Source organism: Pan paniscus, chromosome 11, assembly GCF_029289425.2.
Source record: "Pan paniscus chromosome 11, NHGRI_mPanPan1-v2.0_pri, whole genome shotgun sequence".
Classification (NCBI taxonomy): Eukaryota; Metazoa; Chordata; class Mammalia; order Primates; family Hominidae; genus Pan; species Pan paniscus.
This window is the reverse complement of record NC_073260.2, coordinates 43,792,979-43,814,236: the sequence shown is the minus strand read 5'-3', so window position 1 is coordinate 43,814,236 and position 21,258 is coordinate 43,792,979.

Below are 21,258 nucleotides of genomic sequence, written 5' to 3'. Positions count from 1 at the left end.
CCAGTCTCAGGTATTCCCTTAAAGCAGTGTGAGAACGGACTAGTAAATGTGTTCTAGGTGTAAGTGCTTCTTTGTAGATCGTTGCTGCTGTTCACATGCAGAGCACTGGAGACACAGGAGGATTAATTAAGGGCCCAGATTTGAGAGCCTGTGGGGCACCCTCCTTTAGAAGCAGGAGGGCGGGCAGAGGCACTGGGCCCAGGCAGCATTGTCTTGTTTGGAAACCCTGCGGACAGCCTCATTCTGGTCATTTTTCTAATTCCTGTCAGTCTTGATTCTCCATGAAGAGCTGTGCTGGCCTGGATGAGAATGCCCCTGGGGAAGCGATGACCAGACGCTTGCCTTTAGGGAGAGCTGTGTTCTCTCTGCAGGTCTTTGAACTTCCCCAGAGCAGTTATCTGGCCTCTAGAACTTATCCAAAATGTTTTCTTCAAGAAGCCCATTCCCTTGCCTGCAGCAGTAGCGTGGCACGGCCACTCTCTCATCTGGTTTCCAGCAGTTGGGTAGGGAGTGTTGTTTGCCTCCCGGACAGCACACACACAAGCTGGGGCTGCCCTCCACATGTTCTTGGAGAATTGGCACTCAGACCCCTTTTCCTGACTCTTTGTTAACATACACTTCAAATGACTGGGCAGGGCTTGATCTTAATCAAATGTCTCCTTAATATCTGCCCTTGGCACAGATCCAATTCCTGAGCACTGTCTATAGAGGCATTTGTGTAATACACACATATATTCACACATATGGCCACACCACCCACCGTCATAACATAAAGGTCCCAAGCATATGATGAGCCTATTTTTTTTTTCCGGCAGAGATGGTTTAAATAAATGGACAACATAAGTACTTCTCCCAGCCGCACATCCTCAAGGTCAGCAAGAAGCAAATGGGGTAAAAAGTCCTGAGCCTAAAGTTCTCAACCTGTCTTGTTTTAAGCTGTGAGTGTAGGTGCAATCGGATGAGTGTTTGCTGGGGAAGTATCTGGATGTTTGAACCCAGATTCCCATGTAAGATTCTTTCAGCCCATTGAGGAAGATGGGTGCACACCAAAGGGGTCTTCTGGAGATGTGGTCTGAGGCAAATGTAAGCTCCAGAGCATACAGCTGTGTTTTTCAGCAGTGAGCTCTCAGGACTACCTGCATCTAATATCATGGGGAGCCAGTCAAAATGCAGATTCCTGGGCCTCACTCATGACTGCACAACTCAGAAGACATGGAACCTAGGTATTTTCATTTTTATAATACTTCCTGGGAGATTCTAAAATACACATGAGTTTGAGAGCCATCGATCCAGAGATTTTTAAGTAGAGGAGCACATGAGAATAGCTCTCAGCACTCTGTTCTCTTTATATATACATATATATTTGTCTTTTTTTTTTTTTTTGAGACAGGGTCTTGCTCTGTCACCCAAGCTGGAGTGCAGTGGTGCAATCTCAACTCACTGCAGCCTTGGCCTCCTAGGTTCAAGTGGTCCTCCCACCTCAGCCTCCCGAGTAGCTGGAATCACAGGTGCACACCATCACACCCGGTGAACCACTGTGCCTAGCAGATTTTCATTTAATACATTTGGGGGTGGATCACAGATGTCTGCATTTGGAAGAAGTACCATTGTGATTCCAATTCCAGTGCTCCTATGTGTCCCAGTGGTCCTCTAATTTTGGCAGGTGTGCAAGAGAATGAATGGGGGTAACATGGAGGGGTGGGGTTCCCGTTAAAGGTGGATTCCTGGACCTTGCCTTTAGAGTCCTCTGCGTGTTCTGATGTGGGAGCCCTTGAAGACAGGGACCCACTGAGGGCATCCATGGACTCACCCCCTTGCCACTCCCCCGGTCCCAGGGATTCCAAGACCACCGCCTTGCCCTTCCCACCCTGCACCCTTGGTACAGTCAGCACTGGAGCCAGGCCTGCCTATTGAGGGGGGGAATGTGCTCTGCAGTCTCTTCTTCCAGGGGATTATTCTAAGGCACTCCCCACCCTTCCTTTCATTTGAGTTCCATTTCCCTGGGATGATGATGACAAGTGCCAAAGACATGTCTAGACCACAGATTCTGAATGTGAACAAAAATGCCTTAAAGTACAAAAGAGATTTTCTGCAATGTGAAGCCCAGAGGATTTTTGGTTGTTGTTGCATTAAAGCAGTGCCATAGAACAAGGGGTGGGGTGGGAAACAGGGAGGCAACCTCTCCGATGGCTTTGCTGCTCTGGTCAGTTAATACTTGCCAGGTGCTAGGAACAGAAATTGTGTTCATCATGAAGGATCGATAACCCCATTACCCCCATCCTTAGACACCACAGCAAAGTCTAATGGTTTCTTTTTTTTTTTTATAATAGTTTTTGTTTTTAAATAAATTTTAATGTTATCGAAGTAATATATGCACATACTTTTGAAAGTCAGATATCACTTCCAGGAAATTTTTCTCATATTTTTCTTTGTTAATTTCCTGTCAGTGTCTTTTCTACTGTCTTTTTCTTGAACTCCTTTGCATGTTGAATCTCCTGGCTTAATCCTCTAATTGCTTATCTTTTTCTCTTCTGTAGTTCATTTTTTTAATCTTTCCTCCTGTCTGCCGGATTATGTTGTCTTTTTAAATCCAGCCCTCTGTTGACATTTTTACTTAGCTGTACTATTTTTAATTTTCAAAATATCTTCCTCATTTTTAGGGTATCCTGGTACTGCTTTAGGGACGTGATATCTTCTATTAATTCTTTGAGTTTACTGACTTCTGAAGTTTTAATTTTGCCCTCTAAATTGCTTCTCTTTCTTCCAAGGTACTGAAAAGGACCAAATCTCCTGAACTGGGGGCTGGGGAGAGAAGAGAGTCATTGTTTGTGTTCTGGTTTGGGGGTGAGAGGAAGCTGTGAGTATCACTGTTCAGAATGAAGGTTTTTATTTAGAGCTTCTGTTTTCAGTTCATTCCAGATGCCTAACTCTCCCCATGCCTGAGTCTTTGTGCTCAGGGTCTCCTTAGTTGTGTTACACTAGACTGATGCTGTCTAATACCATAACCTCTCACCACTGATGGTCCCTGAGCACTGGGAATGTGGCTGGTCAGAATTGAGATGTGCAGTGAGTATAAAATACATACCTGATTTTGAAGACATTACAAAAAACAGTAAAATATCTCAGTTTTTAAAGTACTGATTATACCTTATCTCAATTTGTAAAGTATTGATTACACATTGAAATAATGATATATTAGGTTAAGTAAAGTATATTATTAAAATTAATTTTACCTTTCTCAATGTGGCTGCTGGAAAATCTAAAATTACATCCAGGGCTCACATTATATTCCTGTTTGACAATGCTGCTCTTCTGTGGCTGCTGGGAAAGGGATCCAGTGGCCTCCCTGCTCCTGTCTTAGTCCCATGTGTCTATGGGAGCCATTGCCTCAAGTTCCTGATCCTTTCCAGGGCTCAGCAGAACAAATCCTTGCTACTCCTTGGCATCCTCTGCAGCCTCTTGGTTTTAACTTTCTCTGTTAAGTTTAGGTTAGTTACTATCGCCTCATGTGCTTTTCACCTTCAAAAAGTTGATTGAATTATCTCTTCTGCCATTCTCTTAGCATTTATGGGTTTACTATTTTCCTTTGCTGTTATTTGAGTTGGGTTTTGGAAGGGAATGGAGATAATGCTTGTGATCAATCTGCCATTTGTAAGTTCTAATGGCCCCTTGAATCAAATTAAATTGTCAGCTTTAAGGCACATGATAATTTCCCCTCTATGCCTAAAGCCTGTTAGTCAGCTTGGGCTGTCATAACAAAATATTGCAGACTGGGTGGCTTAAACTACTGTGATTTATTTCCCACAGCTCTGGAGGCAGGCTGATTGGCTCCTGGTGAGGGCTCTCTTCTTGGCTTGCAGGTGGCTGCCTTCTTGCTGTGTCTTCATATAGTGGAGATGGGAGAGGACGCAAGCTCTCTGGCATGATTTTGTATAAGGGCACTAATCCCATCATGAGGGCTCCACCCACATGACCTCATACAAACTGAATTATCTTCCAAATGCCCACCTCCACATACCATTACACTGGGGGTAAGGGGTTCAACTTATGATTCTTGGGGTAGGGCATGTCAGTCCATGGAGCACCCTCCACACTGGCTCATGTCCCTTATTTTGTCATTTGTTCTCCTCCCCCACATGCTTGCCACCAGGATATTCACCTCAAAGTTTCTTTCATGTTTTTCATAGCAAAGCCTTGTTTCTGTGCCTTTACTATATAGCCTGAAGACTTTTATTCAGAAATTGACAAGACAATTTTAAGTTTTGTCTGGATAAGCAAAGGACCAACAATAGCCTAAACTATCTTGGAAAAGAAGAAAAAAGTTTCTGGACTCACAGTACTTGACTTTAAGACTACGCATCAGGTCAGGGTGGCACTGGTGGAAGCCTGTACATGTCGGTCAGTGGGACAGAATAGAGTGCCCAGAGACGCACCACCCACAAATAGATGTCCAAATAATTTTTGATGAGTGTGAAAGCAATTTAATGTACATAGAAAAATCTCTTTACTAAGTTGTATGGAAACAATGGGATATTCATATATATATATATATATATATATATATATATATATCCCTTTGTGTGTGTCTATAACCTCAATTCCTACTTTGTACCATAACTAAAAATCAATTTGAGATGGGTATAATATTTACATATAATATCTAAAACAATAAAGCTACTAGGAGAAAACCCAGAGGAGTATCTTCATGACTTTCAGGTAGGCAAAAATTTATTGGGGAGGTTACAGAAGGCACAAGTCATAAAAGAAAACAGTGTATGTAAATGAAACTTCATCAAAATTCTGAAAAACTCCATCAAGAAAAATCAATAGGCAAGCCGCAGACTGGGAGAAAATATTTGCAACACATACATCTGACAAAGGACTTGTATCAATAATATGTAAAGAACTCCTGTAACACAATAATAAAAAGACAGACGCCCAATTTTTAAAAAATGGGCAAAAAACTGACAAAACAAAAGAACATATACAAATGGCCAATGGTTATATGAAAATGTGCTCAACATCATCAGTCACCAGGGAAATGCACAATTTATCATAAGACACTATGACATGCCTGCCCGAACACCTGAAATGAGAAAGACCAACACCATCAGTGACTGGAGATGCGTTTTGTGGTTCTCTTGACTCAGTGATGCCCAGTCTCATTCCAGAAACATTTAATTCTGCTCAGTCAAAACTCAACACCATCCTGGCTATCATGGTGAAACCCCATCTCTACTAAAAATACAAAAAATTAGCCAGGTGTGGTGGCAGGCACCTGCAGTCCCAGCTACTCGGGAGGCTGAGGCAGGAGAATCACTTTGAACCTGGGAGGCGGAGGTTGCAGTGAGCCGAGATCGCACCACTGCACTCCAGCCTGGGTGACAGAGGGAGACTCCATCTCAAAAAACAAAACAAAATAAAGCAAAAACTCAACAAACATTCCATGATCTCAAAATGTTCTACCTGATGGGACAGGTTTAAGAATACAATTGAAATGTCTATAAAACAATGTCTTTCAAGAAGAACGAGGAGATTTTATTAAGCAATCAATTTGTGTAGCCTGTTTTGAGGAGATTTTCCTAGGTTCCCAGGATATTCCACTTGGCCCCAGTGTGACTACTCAAGAATGGGAAGGAGTCAGGAGTCTGACTTTTTAAGGGTTCTCATGTGAGGGTGATGTTCCTGCTTAAGAGGAGGGGATTTGACGGCGACTTCTCTTGGCTTCCATTCCTTGTCATGTGGGGTAATCTGACTCAAGGATGCCTCCATGACAGTTTCATCATATATGGCACCAGCTGTTGTTGGAGTGGGAACTGGGTCTTCTCTGCAGTCAGGGGAAGTTGGAAGCATTCAGAAGATGCCCAGAGCATCTGGAGCCTAGTTGACACAGTACTTTATGATGGCAGATGGAGGCACATGTCGCAGGAGATTCCGGAGTGGTTCGGTGTCAGCACCCCTGCAAGGCGGGGTCTTGTTAGTTGACCTAAGAGATTCCATTCCAATGTGCTGAAGATGGATTTTCAACTTGGCCTTTGCGGAGGCTAAGAAAGATTCATTGCAAATTTCTGTTTACTTGTCTGGCTTTCGTGGGATAGCCAGTGTTTTCCCTTGTTTTAGGTTATCTTTGGCTGGAGGGCAAGAAAAATAGTCAATGATGTCCTGGAAGTTTAAGCCTACACTATATGGCTCTTTTAAAAAATATTTGGTTATCCAGCAAGATATTTCTTGTGTTTCTACATCTAAAATTTCTCTGTGGTTTGGCAGGACCAAAGCTTTTCATGGCTGCCAGTCATATCTTAATTGGATCACCTTGTGGAAACTTCAGAGAGGTTTTCCCAGAATTTGTTTCCAATTTCTGATGTCGACCCAGCATTTATTATCTAAGGTGAGACAGACACGACAATCTCCTCATTTCCTCTCTCTTTAAAAGGACGTGCTGCATTTTTCAAAATACCTCCCAAAGAGTGCTCACTGGAAGGAAAATTCTCCTTTCTTGGCAAAGAATGTTCTTGCTAGCTCTGTTACTCCTCAAATGATAGTAACTTATTTGCAAATTCTATTGAGGAAATAGCCAACAGAAAATTCAAAGAAGGGGGAGAAAAATGCACTTTGTACTCACACCTAAACCCACTGGTATTTTTTAAAAATTGTACTTATTTGAGCCTACCTTGTATTATGGACTACAAAAGTGCTTGCTTGCTCTTTCATTTCTTACAAAATTATAAGCTCCTTGAGAGCAGGAAAAACATCCATTCCTCTTTTACCCTTTCAACATCAGCCAGAATGTCTGACATGTGATAGGTGCCTGGGATGTATTTGTGGAATTAAAATGCTTGAAATATATCTCTGGGGAACACATGAGAAGGTATTAAAATATTTTCCAAAAATATTTAATGGCACATACAGGTTTAATTTTAAAAAGCCAAGCACACACTTTACACATAATAGGATTCAACTTTTGTTATAAATAGGCACAGATACATGCACTTGGAAAAAGGACTGGAAGGAAATGTGAAAAAATAGTAAACAAGGCAATTTCAGGGTGGTGAGATTAAAAGATAATTTTAATTTTTAAAATTTATGATTTTTGTCAAATTCAAATTATCTATAATAACCATGAATTGCTTTTATTAATTTCTTTTTTTAGAAAAAAATTAATTTTTTTGTGCAGTTATTTTTTTAAATCATTTGCTTTGAATATTTTGCCTTGAATATTGTTTCATTTACTAAAAGTGATGGCAGCTGTTTCTATGCAGTGTGACTGTGTACTGGGCACTTTGCCAGGGTTTCACAGTGTTGTCTCTGTACTTGTTACATGAGACCTTGCTCTACGTGTCTTTTTATGTCCATTTTACAGATGACGGAACTGATGCCCAGAGAGGCTAAGGGATGATTCCTCCGGAAAGGAGGGGATCTGGATCTGGACCTGGTCTGGTGAAGGCAAAGACTCGAGCCACAGCCACTTACCCCACTCGCTCCCTCTGGGGTGCTCCAGGGAGAGTGTCTTGCGAGCGCCTTGGGAACCTATCAGTTTCATGCTTTTCTCTTTGCCTTTGGCTCGCTCATTGAAAAGTTTCCCAGCTATATTATCTTTCTGCAGTGTTTAGTCTTGTAATTTGTGAATATCTGAAGACAAGAAACACTGATTAACAGCATCAGTAATAGTAAATGTCAAATTGAAGCATATACTCCCAACTTTTAATAACAATTGTAGGGGACACTTACTTTCTAGGGAATATGATTTGTTAATGTTTTAACTTTGTATAATGAATATGTATTATTTTTAGTCCAAAAGGACAATGAAAATATGTGAAAAGGTGGAATTCATTAAAAGCAAACTTTTTTTGTAAAGAGCCAGATTGTAAATAGTTTTGGCTTTGCAGGTCATATGGTCTCTGTGGCAATCACTCAGCTCTGCAACTAACACAGTCATAGATATTGCACAGAGGAATGGGCAAGGCTGTGTTCCAATAAATCTTTATTTACAAAAACAGGCAATGGGCCAGATTTGGTCACAGGCTATAGTTTGCCAACCCTTGTGTATTAGTTTCCTGTCACCACTGTGACAAATGACCAGAAATTAGTGGCCTGTAACAATGCAGATGTATTCTCTCATAGGAAGACAGAAGTCTGAAATCACTATCACTGGGCTAAAATCAAGCAGGCTACGCTCTCTCTGGAAGTGCCAGGAGAGAGTCTGTTTCTTGTTTGCTCCAGGTTCCAAGGCCTGACGGCATTCCTTGGCTTGTGGCTCCATCATCCCAACCTCTGCTTCTTCTATCATGGCATCACCTTCTCCTCTTGTGTAATCAAACCTCCCTCTCACAAGGACCCCTGTGGTTGCATTTAGTGCCCACCTGGATAAGCGAGGCTAACCTCACCATCTCAAGGCGTTTAACTTAATCCATTTGCCTTGTAAGGTAATGTTTTTGTTTTTGAGATGGAGTCTTGCTCTGTCGCCAGGCTTGAATGCAGTGGCACAATCTCAGCTCACTGTAACCTCTGCCTCCTGGGTTCAAGCAATCCTCTTGCTTCAGCCTCCTGAGTAGCTGGGACTGCAGGTGTGCACCACCAGGCCCAGCTAATTTTTTGTAGTTTTAGTAGAGGTGGGGTTTCGCCATGTTGACCAGGATGGTCTTGATCTTTTGACCTCGTGATCCACCCGCCTCGGCCTCCCAAAGTGCTGGGATTACAGGCGTGAGCCACCGCGGCTGGCCATAAGGTAACGTTTACAGGTTCCCAGAAATAGGATGTGGATATCTTGGGGTGAGGGGGCATTTTTCATCCTATTACACCCTGGCATGAAGTAACAAAAAGGCAGGGGTGGGGGGGATTGCTGTAAAAAGAACATTGATTTAGGAGCAAGTTCACCAGAGCCAGAGGCCCAGCTCCAGTCACTGTATGCACAGTCTTGGGAGAGTCATTGGACCTCCCTGGCTTTTAGCTTTTCCATTTGTGATGTGAGGGAATTAGACTATATGACCCCCTGAGACTCTTTTTAGCTCTGTCATCTTTAAATTTTTTGATTTTTGAGAAGGAGTATTTTCAACAGCTGCCTCTGTCATAGTGACCTTTGCTATAAGTGATGTGGCTTAAATCTATTCTGAGCAGCTTTGTTCTAAGTTGTATCAGGGAAGATTCAATATTTATAGGCAAAATAAAGGCAGAAATAAATTTTGAACTATTCCCAAGTTAGTATAAGCATGGGGAAATTACAGGCCAACCCTCTCATTCAGAATGAAACTAAAATTTTTATGCCACTCTGTACAGAAAAGCACTTGAGAAGTCCACAGAAGTACTTTCACTCTCTGAGGATAAAGAATAATGAACTCAGAATGAGAGAGGGAGGATTCAATAATTACATGGAGCTAGATTAAGAGATTATCCAGTATGGCATGCCCTCAGGGCTTGTGTGGTTCTTAAAAACGAGCTGTAATTCTGTCTGTGAGTTTCCTAGAGGCAAACGCAAAGACAGAAGGATGATTGTGTAAGAATAACACTGTTAATAGAATTTTTAAAAAATTGCTAGGAATTCGACAGCCTGAAGTGACATTTTCCTTGGATCTTCCTAAACAGGGACACTCAGGGTTATTCTCACAATATCAGTTCATTCATTCATGCACTCAACAGATATTCATTGATTGCCTTCTACATACTTGACACTGTCCTAGTGACCAGTAAGATATGTCATAAACCAGATAGAAATGATTCTGTCCTCTTGGAGCTCACAGCCTGGCAGGATGTGCAATTATTGACAAGTCCAAGGAGTGCTATGGATGAGGAAGAAGAGAGGCACAGGCATGTATGCCAGGGGGACTTTTTCTATGGGCTGGTCAGGGAAGGTCTCTCTGAAAAGGTGACATCCAAAGTCATTTCTCCATGGCATGACAGTAATTCATCAGGCAAAGAGTAGAGGAGGAAGTTGCCAGGCAAGGCAGACAGAAGACCAATGGAGACACCTATACTTGTCTGTGTCATTGTCTGGTATAGTTGGAGTGATGAGAGAACAGAGCGTGTGCTGTGTCAGATGGTGGAGCGCCACAGTAAGGATTCTGGACTGTATCCAACATAAATTGTGTTATTAATAGTTAGAACACTCTGCTGCTGTGATAAACCTCGGGGTTTAAGTAGCTCAGTGCACACTGTAGCTTACTCTCCTTACTCCCCTATTAGCCTAATGGGATGTTTCTGATGGCTGGGCAGCTTTCCCAGTGGTGATTCTGTCATGAGTCTCCTACGTCTTCTACAGCCAACCTGTAACTGTGGAGGGGAGAGAGAAAGTGGAGAAGAAGCATGTCTTAATCATTCTGACCTCCAAAATGAACCATTGTTTCCACATAACTCACTGGCAAGTGGTCACAACACCCTGCCTAAATGCAACGTGGGTTGGAAATGCAGTCCCTGGCTGGGCAGCCACTTCACGGCAATAGCTCAACTCTGGAAAGGGGGCGCGGAGTTTAGTGCATGATTATCTGTTCATGCTGCAGGAGGCCGCTGGAGAGTCGTGAGCAAGATAGAGGTATAATCAAATTTGAATGTTAAAAAGACCATCTTGGCTGCAGAATAGAGAAGGTATTGGAGGGTGCAAGACTGGATGCAAAGCAACCAGTTATCATAATGGGCAATAAACACAATACAGTTGCAACTGCCATGGAAGAGTTCCGTAGGGCATCTCTCGGTGTCAGCTGAGGATGCGATACCAGTATGCACTTCAGTGAAAGTGTGATGTCAGTTATCAATACGATATCACTGACTGATGTCAACTGTGACAACCAAGGAACTTTTTCCCTTTTATAACCAGAAGTCAGCAGCCCATTGACTGATGCCAGTCTCATTACATTCATTAGTTTTAAAAAAGTGTTTGAAAATATCACACACATAGTCATCCTTGCTTCTTAAAAGTGGTTGATTAGAGAGTATCCAGTGGAGCTATTCTGCACATCTCTATTGCTAGGTCACACCATGGACTCTCAATGCTCTCTTTACTACTGGAAGCTTTAAATCTAGTCAGCTTAGAGAGCCAATTCTAGAAACCCCAGAACCAATTCAGAAAACTCATCCTTAACATTCTATTCTGTTCTCTAGAACTTCTCTTGGTATCAACATCTGTGTTAGTCATGGTTCTGCAGAGAAACAGAACCAATCTCACATGATTGTGGAGGCCAAGAAGCCCTGAGATCTGTAGTCAGTAATCTGGAGACCCAGGAGAGCCAAAGGTGTGCTTCCAATCCAAGTCCAAGGGCCTGAGAAGCAGGAGAGTCCATGGTGTAAATTCTAGCTTGAGTCTGAGTCCAAATGCAGAAGGCCTATTCTCAAAGATGGTCAGACAGAGTGAATTCTCCCTTGCTCAGCATTTTGTGGTATTTGAGTCTTGAACATGTTGGATGAGATCCACCCACATTTGGGAGAACTATCTGCTTTCTCAGTCTACCAATTCAGAGGTCAGTCTCATTCAGAAACACCCTCACAGACACACCCAGAATGATGTGAAACCAAATATCTGGGCACCCTGTGGCCCAGTAAAGTTGACACACAAAAATTAATCTTCATAATAGGTGTGCTCCCCAAAATTATTCTGTGGCCAGACAAATTTCAAGAACACTGCAAACTATAGCCCGGAGGTTGGCAAATGTCTCCAGTCAAGGGTGAGATAAAAGTAAATATTTTAGGCTTTGAGGGTCATACAGTCCTGGTGGCAACTACTCAAGTCTGTCCTCAGAGCCAGAGTTAATATGTAAATGAATAGGTGTGGCTGTGTTCCAAGAGAAACAGGCATTGAGTCATACTTGGCCTGAGGACTGAGGATTGTAGACTGGACCTCTGCTGTACCCCCTTCTTTGAGCTCTTTTCACATTAGCATATTTAAACTCAAAGGCTTTGAGAATTCCTGCAGAAATGAAGTCTGACAGCCAAGTTTGACCCAGGGTTTCTCAATCTATTTGACTGTGGAACACTTTCTTCATGCTATACTATTAACCTCTAATGGGATAGTATTCAATGAAATATCCATTTAAGAAATGATGGTTTAGCACGAAAGTTTTATTTAAAAGATCTCTGCTGAGAGGATTAAGAAAAATAATATAAAGTTCTTTTAGTTTTCTTGAGTTACTGAAAGTTGAAGGGCACTAAATTTGAAAGATTTAGGAATACATTTGCCTTTGAAAATGGATGTAATTTCCTACTATGTACAGTTGTGCAGTGAGCAATGCATTCCCTACCAGAATAATTTGGAAATGATTTACTAAATTTACAAAATAGTTTTAAATTTCTAGCCTTGGCTCTGGCTATGATTAGAAAAAAAAATTGGCACTAAGAATAGCAATAAAAAGCTAACTGTTAAGGAACTTTTTTCCATTTCTATGGTGTTCGTTGGTCCTTTGATTCAACTTGAGGTAATTTTGGATTCTGATATTCCGCCCAGCTTCAGCAATTGTAGTAAATTGTAATTTATATTTTCATTTACATCATTAAAAAAAGTTGAATGAGACAACGTCCAGCTCTGAGGCCTATGACACATCACTAATGAACCGAACCCACTCATTTTGATTCAGTCATTCATCAACTCAATGGCCTCTAACCCCAAATATCCCCATGTTGCCAATATTTTATTGTGCTTTTGTCAAATGTTTCTCTGATGTCAACATTTTCTACGTCAATCACATTTCTCTGAGCTACTACTCTAACAATTTGAAAAAAGAAACGTGGTTCATCTGCAATGGCTTGCTCTCAGTGAGCCTATCGAAGCTTCTACTACTCACCCAGGTCTTTAAATGATCTATTCTTGTGACTTACCCGAGATTGAAATTGCATGGTTTTCAGAATCTACCTTTTTCCTCTTTCAGGAAACTGAAATGCCATTTGCCCGCCTCTGGTCTTCGGCCCTTCCTCTGGCCCCAGTTATCCTCCGCAGCTGCTGGTAAAGGTTGCTTCTGCCTGTGGCCTGGGTATTATTTGTACAGATCAGGAGAAGAGTGTTCAATAGGAACACTCACTGCTTTCTTATACTCTGTCTACATTGGGGTCCCACTCCCTCATACTAACATTTTTGTTACTTTTTTTGGCCTAAATATAACTATATTTGTAAAAGAAGATGCAAGCTCCCTGCTTGCTTTTTGCCATCTGTCAACCTTACCCTGTAGGTTTTGACTGCAGGTCTCTCCTTTCCTAATGGGTTTTCCCTGGGAAGCTGGTATGATCCACTATATAGCTTGAAAGTGCAAAAATGGTCATGGCTATTTTAAAGGGTCAAATATTAAAATATAATATTAAATTATGAATATTAACTATGAATACAAATTATGAATATTAAATTAGCAGGGTATCCAGTTCCTCTGAAACATCTGCCCTCCCTGCCTCTCACCAGTGTCAGGTTTTCAGGATTCCCAGGGTGGTACACAGTCCAAGTGCTGTTCTTGTTCGGTGTAGACAGTGTCAGAGAATCTGGTTAACCCACTTGTGCCACTTATCCTGGCACCAGTTTATTGCCCTGTGCACTACTGTAATGGGGCTTTGGCCAGTCCATGCCTTTGCTAGTTCCTAATGTATTGTGCTCCACTGTTGGCCTTCCAAGGCTAGAGCCCTTGGGTTCACACTCTCAAGCCATGCACTGTCCCAAGGTAGTCTGTGAACACCAGGGTAGCTGGGTTAGAAGGGCCATCTAAGCTCAGCCACCCTTTGGGACAGAAAGAGTCCTCCCCTCAAGATCCGCCAGACCCTGGTGTGAGATAAGGTTGCCAGCCACGCTTCCCCTTCCTTGTAGTCAGTTCTCCTCTGTGGGCCTTGGTGCTTTTCCTGACAGCAGACATCAACCAGAGCATGCCGGGCCCAGTAAAGTGGTCCCACAATGCTGAAACGCTAAAGGGAAGAGCGGAGTCCCCATTTCATTCCCAACAGCAGGATCCTTGGTCTCCAGTACAGGTTTACTAACCTTCCCACCCTTACAAACCACAGGGGCAAAGGCAGCCTCTGCCAGGCCACAAAGGCCCCTCCCTCTCCCTTCCAGGGTAAAGGGCGCGTGGGCTTCTTATATTTGCATGACAAAGTGACCTTGCCCTGCTCTAAGAAGTCTTCCTGTCTCAACCCAAAAGTCAGCGTTAAAAAATGCAGCTTCTGTAGCCAAATTTCGGTCTCTCTAGCACCTGCTATTTGAGTATAACTCAAGACAGTCATTTCCATTGTCCTCAGAGTGTTTTTGCAAGCTTAGCTCCTTTGAAAGTTTGCCCTCCTTCCTACTCTTCCAGAGGCCAAAGTTAAGTTTTATTAGAGTGGTTTTCCCACTATTTAATGGGCTAGCAGGAGAAGAAGGAGCAGGACCCCGTTAGTTTGAGTAGGTGAGGCTGCAGGAAAAAGACACCCAAACATGTAATGGCAACAATAAGGAAGTTGATTTGTCATGCTCAGGATGGTACTGGGCTGGTCAGTAGGTCAGTGGGACAGCCTTCCTCCACTTGGCCATTCTGGGTCCAGGCTTTTGGAGACTCAGTCATCTTCTACATGTGGCATGTCAAGAATCTATCTTCCACCTTTCTGTTTGTAAATTGTTATTATTATAACTTTTATTTTGAAATGAAATACAAGCGATTCCCCACACTTCTCCAAATGATAGTGTCTTACATAACCATAGAACATATTTGAAAACCTGGGTACTAACATTGATCCAATACTCTTAACTCGGGTATGGACCTTATTTGCTCTTCACCTGATTCGATACACATTTTAAAAAAATATGCCTTACTTTTAACTAAACCAGACTTTCACTTTTTATGTGCGTGTGTGTCCCAGGCACTGCACTAGACCCTAGGAGTAGATTTCTGTCTAGATAGCTGAGTGGCCCCCATCACTAGCAAGTTATTCTTTCATCTGGCTGCCAGCTAATCAATGATCTAACTTCTATTCCCCCCTCTCTATTTCCCATCCACATGTGCCCTTAGTGATTTTCAATCCTTAACCCACACGTTTCCAGAGGAGATGATCTTCTAGATGTCCAGTCACTACTTAGTTTAAAGCCAATAGCATCTGATACAGAGTATATACCTTTTCCTCCCACCAAAAGTCCGATACCAATTAGATGGGATATTAACAAGTCTGTGCTCTTCAAAATGTACCTTCAGTTTATTCTTCTTCCTCTTATCCAATGGCGGGATAATCCTTTGAATGAGATTGGCTTCTGTCTGAGCTTCTGGTGGATAATGGCAGCATTTTATCAGGTTTTAGTTTTCATTTTCAGCATAATACAATTATTTGGAGAGAATACGTCCATCTGTATTTCCAGCTCTATGGTACCTCCTTGCCATTGCAAATACTTTTCTTAAATTGCACAGGAGAGTTTAAACAATTGTGAAATTCCTAAAACTGCCTGCTTCATTGCCAAGAAGTCTTCTTCTGGCTGGCATCCAAAGTGGTGGCCACAGTTACCTTTCTGGAGCCCGATTTCCGACATGGCACCCTCTCATTCTTCTTAATAAATGGTTTGAACATCTAAAGTAGCCACAAGGATTCCTGGCATTTGTCAGAGGCGGAAATCCGCATGGCAGACTGAGAGGGAGAGTCATAAAATCTTTGTTTTAGTTTGGACTCATTTAAAAATTGGAATGAAATTAAAAAATTTTTTTTCTTATGTGGTCACGGAGGTTTCCTCTTAGGAGGTGGGAATTCTACCAGGAAATGACGTGTAAGGAAAATGACTATGGAGTCTGTTTAGTGCTTTGTTTTGTGGGTCCATGGGAGCAGGAGTTGTCTCGCTTTCTGCTGAGTCCTCTGCGTCCCCTTCTTGCAGTCAGAGCCCCACAGTTGATGTGTGCTCTTACCGGTAAGTCTCAACAGTTTTTATTTCACACCGTGGTCTGCAAACGTGCTTTCAAAACGTGCCTTTCTTTGTGTGCAAACATTCACACCCACATTCTTATGTTTGCGGATTCTCTGTCTTCCAGAAACACTAGTGTCTGTCCAAACCTTTCAGACCAGAAGGGTGTAACTTTTGGTTTGTGGTCTCATCTCTCTGTGTCTCTCCTTACAATAATACACAGATGTTCAGAAAGCTCTGCTGAAAAGGGAAGAAAGTGTCTTTGATTCCTGCTCCCCAAGCCGCTCTATTTTAGACACTTTCAAAGCTATGAGAATGGAAGGTGTCTGGCTGTTCCCCCGCTGCTGGACAATACTATTTGATTGATTAGAGACTTGGGCACCATTTATGAAACTACCATTTAAACTAGAAAACATGTCATCAGATACAGCTTCAAGCATTGGATGAAGTCTGACTCTGAAAGTTAAACGGGAGGTGATTCTTGTAAAGAAAGAAGTTTAATTCTTGGAGCTTGAATCCATCCAAATTCTTTCATCTACCCAACACTTCCTGAGTGTCTCCACCTTGGGCCAGGAACTGTGTGTGATTCCAGGGACACAGTCCTGGCAGCCAGCCCTCATAAAGCTCGGGTCCAGGGGTGATAGGCAAAGCAATCACCTAATACTGTGTGATGAGGTCCACAAACAGGAGTGCACCACAGGTTGGTGGGGGCAGAGGCAGCCCAGGGAGGGGCTGGGCTATGCCCAGGTTGGAGTGGAAATGGACAAGAGGTGTTGGAAGTTGTTTTCAAGATAAAATAAGGCATGGCCTGAATCTTGAAGGTGAGCCATGTGGGCACAGATCAGGATAGGTATTTAGAGATGGAGAAAGCATCCATGAAGCTCGTGGGTGTATAGGGGAGCAGCCGGCCTGTGGTGTGGTGGGGCTGAAGTGAGAAGAGGCTAAAAGCAAGGAGGGGCTTCCTCATGAAGAGCGAGTTGAAGGAGTTTAGACATTTGTTTTCTGTAGGCAATGTAGAGCTACTAAAAATATTTAAGCATGCTTATGTAAATTTGATGGTAAAAATACATAAATAAATAAAAATAAAAACATAAAGTTTAAGCACATGCATGATGTAGGTTAGTTTGTGTTTTCATTGTACAAAACACAGATAGTCTGTATGATGCAAAAATAAGAAGTCAATTAAGTCAACCTTGTCCCATCACTGAAAAATTATTGTCAAAGCAGCTTGACAGCCTTAATTGGTTAATTCTTTCAAAGTAAGGGTACAAGTAAAGATGTGTTTCCAGTAAAAAGGTTTCTTTTATTTTCCCTTTTGCAATAGTGAAACTCACTCCACTAGATCTCCAATAGCCACTGTCTCTTCTTCTACAATGTCAATCAGTAAAATTTGCACCTTGTCCAACATGTATTGATTAATTTCCAGGAACAGCCTCAACTTCCAGTTTGCTCCGGATTTTAAATTGGATCCATTCCTATATCTTCTGGGGCTGTCTATAATGTATTTATCTTCTTGGTGTTATGGCCATTATTGCATAAATTGCTAATTATGTTATTGGCTCATATTCAGAGAATAAAGAAATACAGAATGAAATTGAGTGAAATTCAAAATATTCATAATAACTGTAGACGTCTGTTTTACAGAACATTAAAATTCTTGAAAAAATCACAGTATTTCATGGGATTAAACACAAAAATCGGATTTAACAACTTGAGTGATATGCTAAGAGACCCATAGAAGGGAACAACTTTGATGACTCCTTTCAGAGTACACTTTAGATAAAATGGGAGACGACATTTTTCTTTGTTCTACCTTTTCCTTTATGGAGGAAATACAAAATTCCTGCTTGTCCTGGACAGTCCTGGTTTAAGCCTTTTTCTGGGGTTCTACATGGTTTAATATTGGTCTTCCATTCCTTAATGAGGAAATATTATTAATGGTCACATTAAAATAAGTCAGAATAGGTTTTTTTTCTTCAACTTTTATTTTAGAATCAGGGGTACATGTGCAGTTTGTTACATGAGTCAATTGCATGATGCTGAGGTTTGGAGTATGAATGAATCTATCACTCAGGTAATGAGCATGGTACCCAAGAGGTAGTTTTTAACCCTTGCCCTCCTCTCTACCTCTCCCCTCTTGTATTTCACAGTGCTCTGTTCCCATCTTTATGTCTATGTATACCCAATATTTAACTCCCACTTATAAGTGAGATCACATAGTATTTGTTTTCTGTTTCTGCATTAGTTTGCTTAGGAGCATGGCCTCCAGCTGCATCCATGTTGCTGCAAAGGACATGATTTAATTTTTTTTATGACTGCATAGTATTCCAAGGTGTTTGTGTAGCACATTTTCTTTATCCAATCCACCACTGATGGGCACCTGGGTTGATTCCATGTCTTCACTATTGTGAATGGTGCTGCAATGAACATACAGGTGCATGCGTCTTTTTGGTAGAATGACTTCCCTTTGGGTATATACCCCATAGTGGGATTGCTGGGTGGAATGGCAGCTCTGTTTTAAGTTCTTTGAGAAATCTTCAAACAGTGGCTGAACTAACATACATTGGCTGGGGTAGGTTTGGTAGGCCTCCACTTCATAGTTCCACTGTCTGGAGCAGCCTTATGGGTCAAGCACGGGCTGGGCTGTTGGGCCCCTGTGCCCTCATGGTGGGTTTTGATTTTAATGGCACCTCTAGACTTTATCAGGGTGACCCCTCAGGCATACACCGTGCCTACAGGGCCAGTGCTGCAGGCCGGGCACCAAGGCAGTGAGTGAGTGCCTGGAGAAGAAGTAAGGGATGAAGCCATGGAAAGGTGTGGCCTGACCCTTAGGCTGGTAATGAAGGCGCTCTTGGAAGTGGGTGCCTCAGGTGGTAGAAACATTGAAGTTGCTGTCACCAGGCGAGATCGATCCCTCAGGAATTTAAATCCTGAAGAAATTGAGAAATATGTTGCTGAAATTGAAAAATAAAAAGAATAAAACGAAAAGAAGAAAGAAAAGAAAGCATCATGATGACTAAAATGTTCTTGCTTGTAACAATTTTTAAATTCAAATCACGGATGAGTCTACATCTACATGATGTAGGCATTTTCATTGCCTTTATTCACACCATCTGAGGGTCCTACAGTAAACTTCCATATCTGAATATAAAAAATGAGCATGGCAGGCTAAGCATGCTTCCTTGGCTGCCTGCCATCAATTGCATTTAGAAATGGTTGAGTTTTGCAGGTCAACTTTACAAGTAAAACCTAAGTCTCTAAACGTGGCAGTGGATATTTTTGTAAATGAGTCTTCTAAATTTTGATTGCATTTTGTTCAAAATCTGTTGGAAATCTGTGACCAAAGTATTTAAAGAAGGGAGCACAAAAAAGTATTAGCTATTACATGTATTGAAATTACAAGTAATATTACGCATTACTGGTATTGAAAACAAAGCTGAGAGCAGAGACTCCATAACTTACACGTACAAGAGGAAGTAACTGAATAAATTAGAAGGCAAGGGCTCAGATAAGGTATAAAGTTTAATTTCGGGATTCTTTAGTTTCATTTCAAAAATCTTGTGTGTGGGAAAAATATTTTTGAAGAAGGTTCTGTTATTTTTTATTTTTTTGAGACCGAGTGTCGCTCTGTTGCCCAGGCTGGAGTGCAGTGGCCCCATCTTGGCTCACTGCAACTTCCACCTCCTGTGTTCAAGTAATTCTCCTTCCTCAGCCTCCCGAGTAGCTGGGACTACAGGCGCAGGCCACCTCGCCCAGCTAATTTTTGTATTTTTATATTTTTAGTAGAGATGGGGTTTCACCGTATTGGTCAAGCTGGTCTCAAACTCCTGACCTCAGGCAATCTACCCGCCTCGGTCTCCCAAAGTGTTGGGATTAAAGGCATGAGCCACCACACCCGGCCGAAGGTTCTTTTTTTTTTTTTTTTTTGAGGCGGAGTGTCGCTCTGTCGCCCAGGCTGGAGCGCAGTGGCGCCATCTCAGCTGACTGCAAGCTCTGCCTCCCAGGTTCACGCCATTCTCCTGCCTCAGCCTCCCGAGTAGCTGGGACTACAGGCGTCCACCACCACACCCGGCTAATTTTTTGTATTTTTAATAGAGACGAGGTTTCACCATGTAGCCAGGATGGTCTCAATCTCCTGACCTCGTGATCCACCCGCCTCGGCCTCCCAAAGTGCTGGGATTGCAAGCGTGAGCCACCGCGCCCAGCCGAAGTTCTGTTTTTAATTAGATAAATTTTTACTCAGAACCCTAGTGAAATGACATTTTTAAATCTATTCTGCTGCGTCTACATTTGGCATGTTTGAAACGTTTGACCTTGTAAAAAGTGTTTTGAACAGAGTTTAAAAAGACAAAAACTATATTTTTTGTCTTATATTTTTTATATAAATATTTTATATTTATATTTGGGTGGCAATATTTACACATTTCAATTAGGAAAATCAGTACTGAGAATATTCTCTAGTTAGGAGCATTTGTGTACCTCTGTCCCTAGAGAAGACTTTTTATCAACTAAAGATACTATGGTCTATTGAGGTGACTTGAAGGTATCAATAATTTAAAATTCATTAACTGGCCAGGCACAGTGGCTCACGCCTATAATCTCAGCACTTTGGGAGGCTGGGGTTGGGGGGGATCACCTGAGGTCAGGAGTTCGAGACCAGCCTGATCAACATGGCGAAACCCCGTCTCTACTAAAAATACAAAAATTAGCTGGGCGTGTTGGCGTGTGCCTGTAATCTCAGCTACTCGGGAGGCTGAGGCTTGAATTGCTTGAACCCGGGAGGCAGAGGTTGCAGTGAGCTGAGATCATGCCTGGCCGAAAGAGTAAGACTCTGTCTTAAAAAAACCACAAATTATTAACGATAAAAAGTGACTTTGAAGAAGATTGCTGGCAATTTTATAAAAAAGATGAAAGGATAATAAGACCAATTTGAAGAAAGTACATTTTTCAGAAAAAAAAATTAGTGCCATGCATTCAAGATATAGCTGAGAAACTGATCAAAGCATGTGAATAGGCACCAAAAATAATTCTGCTTATTTTAATTTTTAACACTCAGATAATCAATATGAAGAAATTTTCTATTTTTATTTACATACACTACAAAGGTATATGCTACTTATTTTTCTAGAAAGTTTATTTTTAAAAATAGTCTTTGAATTGAACTATTTCATAGGTCTATCAATATAATAAAACCAATTTATTAGTCAATAAAAAGTTAAAAATCATATAATTTTGTTTCTAGCAACATGAAATAGCAATTTAGAAAAAGATTTTATATTGTTTTGATACCCCATTTCCTTCCAGAAGTAGGGTGATAAATTGCATTTCAAAAATCTTTACCTTGTGCGTTAGTTAGGTTTAGGTTTACAAGTTACAGACCCCTGACAGCCATGGTGTAAGCAAGGTGGATGCCTCTTTCTCTTCTGTAGAAGTCTGGGGTCAGTTGTTGGGGA